At 44.0% G+C, this 3,118-nt stretch overlaps 1 long non-coding RNA gene across 1 annotated transcript; it reads left to right on the plus strand.

Moving 5' to 3' along the window:
- The first annotated feature begins 110 nt into the window (after positions 1-110).
- Positions 111-2,601, plus strand: LOC120867919. The gene is made up of 2 exons (XR_005722072.1): positions 111-361; positions 1,449-2,601. It is a non-coding gene; the product is annotated as an uncharacterized LOC120867919 (long non-coding RNA).
- Positions 2,602-3,118: the final 517 nt, after the last annotated feature.

Below are 3,118 nucleotides of genomic sequence, written 5' to 3' on the forward strand. Positions count from 1 at the left end.
ACGGCCGCTTGTGCGCGTGCGCGCCGCGGGGCACTGTGGGTAGGCGCTCCGCGTGTGGCAGGTACCGGCGCGGGCAAGCAGAGCGGGCCTGGCCTGGAGAAACCGGCGCGGGCAAGCAGAGCGGGCCTGGCCTGGAGAAACTGTCATGTCGGCTGTTGCCTTTCCTCTGTTTGACGTCGCCCCGCCACCTTACCTCCGGGTTGGCGAGGGCCTGGGGAGGCCTGCGGAGAGGGGCGCTGGTTGGTTTAACACAGGACGTGCCCGCGTCGTGCCCTTTTAGCTTCCGCCTGTCTTTCATCCCAGGCTTTCACATATTCCTGTACATAGTGGTTCTTAGTGGTTCTGCTTTGAACTTAAGTCTGTAAGTATTCATACCCTTTCATTTGTTATATGTCAAATATGTTACAGTTCTTTCCATAGAAACAGATGTGGTAGAGCTGTATATGCAGTGGACCTGGAGGTGTGCATTTTCAGTAATCTTTCAGTCTTTTTTGATGGACAGCCAAGGTTGAGAACCACAGCCTCAAAAGTGTGCCTATCCAAACTTAAACTGTGTCTTTTTACTCCTTAAAACCTGACAGGCATCTTGGTCAGAGTTTGGGATTAGGAACAATTAATGTGTGTCGTAAAGTCAGTTTGATGAGTTGCAGCTCATCTAGGGTGCCAGCAATAGGGCTTGGAGCGGGGTGTGTGTTCCTAGCCAGAGACTGAGGCAGGGTCCTGGCAGTGAGAGCACCAAATCCTAACCACTAGACATGTGGTCAGTGACAAAGGCCCTGGTTCTTTGGCTTTGCAGAGAATGCCCCAAAGAAGGAAAGTAGTGAAGCAAATAAAGGATTTAATAGGAGGAAAAAGAATACAGGACTTGTGGATAGACACACGGGCAGACTGAGAGTGAGTCGCTGAGTCACACCCTCGAGGTAGTTAGAATTACCTTTATGGGGCATTTCTTCTGGGTTTCCTTTGGCTAATCACTTTGATTCTCCTGTTTCACAGCCCATATTTAGTATATCTCAAGATCCACCCACGTGTGCACATGCATCTCTTAGCCAAGATGGATTCTCCTGTAAAGGCCAGGTGGTAGAAAAGCTCTTGACATCACTCCCACTTTGACTTCTAAGGAGCCTTTCTGTGCATGTGTAGTCAGGAAAGTCTCCTGACTTTGAGAAATATGTGGTATGGCCTGGCCCCAAGCCTCCTCCGCTAATTGTATTCTTGTCATCTTGGAGTTTTTCAGTCTACAGGGAATGAATCTCCAATTGCCTGGGGCTATCTATCTCTGCCTCACAGCCAATGTACATTTTTTTTTTTTTGTAGTGAATTAGAAAACAAAATCTCAGTGCATTTAGCATAGTAAAGGTGAGAATTGTGAAAGTTCTGTGTGTTTGTGTGTGTGTGTGTGTGTGTATGTGTATATGTAGATAATGATATTTATCCTCCAAACTTAGGCATTTTGACAGTGAAAGGGGTACAACTAGAAGACCAAAGGTGTAACTGAGGCTGTGACCAACCAGGACATATGGTCATCTATATGTGAGTACTCAGAATATAAAGTGTATCACAGACATTTCCATTGTCCTCAGCCGTCTTTTACCAGAAGTCCTTAAGGATGCCCCGTTGCCTGCATGGATCCGATCCATTGCAGTGTAAAGCCCGTCAAAATCCATTGTCATCCACTCTGGCTTAGTATCAAGAGGTTAATCACTGCTCCCTTGACATTCCTTTACTTCTGGTTGCCCTCTATAAACATTTCTTTTTCCCCTCAAGCACAGCCATCACTCACCTGTAAAGTCAGTTCAGCCCACCACTATCTCTGGTGTCACATGGCATCACAATAGCTTTCCCTGCACAGAACAAGTGCTCCTCAATTTTTATGAATGTTTATATATTTGTATGAGAATATAACCCTCAGTAACAGTGATACTTATCTCTGGATGGTGAGTTTACTAATGTTAATTTCCAGAGAATTTGCATCATTTGTATAATCTGGAAAAGAAAAGAAACACAATTGTATTTAATAGCAAAGGAAAAATTCCATTTCTCCTTCCTTTTGGTAGTCTAGAGCACAGGCTTCTAAACATCTTACATAGATTTTTAGGTTTTTTATGTTGAAGTAATTTTAGATGTATAGAAGTATTGGAAACCAGATATAACATTGTAAAACTTTTGTGCTTTAAATAGCACCATGAAGAAAGCAAAAAGACAACCCACAGAATGGGAGAAAATACTTGCAAATCATGTATTTGATAAAGATTCAGTATCTAGAATTGTTGCCCAGATGGCTCAAGCAGTAAAGAATCACCTGCAATGCAGGAGATGCAGGTTCAATCCCTGGATTGGGAGGATCCCCTAGAGGGGGAAATGGCAACTTACTCCAGCATTCTTGTGTGGAAATCCTATAAACAGAGGAACCTGATTAGGGTACAGTCCATGGGATCGCAAACAGACACGACAGTGTGTCTGCATGCATTCAATATATATAAAGAACTCTCACAACTCAATAAAAAAGATAAACTGATTAAAAACTAGGGAAATGATTTGAGTAGAAATCTCTTCAAAAATGATAGAGAAACGGTCAATAAAGCACATAAAAAAGTTCAACATCTTTTCCTCTGTGTGTGTCTTACCTCTGTGTCCAAATTTCCCCTTTTTATAAGGACTCAATCATTGGGTTAGGACTCACCACACCTAATGACCTCATCTTTACTTGACATCTGCAAAGATCCAAATTTCAAATAAAGGCACTTTTCATAGGTACTGACATTAGATCCTCAACATCTTTTCACTTCAGTTCAGTTGCTCAATCGTGTCTGACTCTTTGCGATCCCATGAACCGCAGCACGCCAGGCCTCCCTGTCCATCATCAACTCCCTGAGTTCACTCAAACTCATGTCCATTGAGTTGGTGATGCCATCCAAAGATCTCATTCTCTGTTGTCCCCTTCTCCTCCTCCCCAGTCTCTCCCAGCATCAGAGTCTTTTCCAGTGAGTCAACTCTTCGCATGAGGTGGCCAGAGTACTGGAGCTTCAGCTTTAGCATCATTCCTTCCAAGGAAATCCCAGGGTTGATCTCCTTCAGAATGGACTGGTTGGATCTCCTTGCAGTCCAAGGGACTCTC

The sequence above is a fragment of the Oryx dammah genome, unplaced genomic scaffold (assembly GCF_014754425.2).
Source record: "Oryx dammah isolate SB20612 unplaced genomic scaffold, SCBI_Odam_1.1 HiC_scaffold_9, whole genome shotgun sequence".
In the NCBI taxonomy this organism is placed as follows: Eukaryota; Metazoa; Chordata; class Mammalia; order Artiodactyla; family Bovidae; genus Oryx; species Oryx dammah.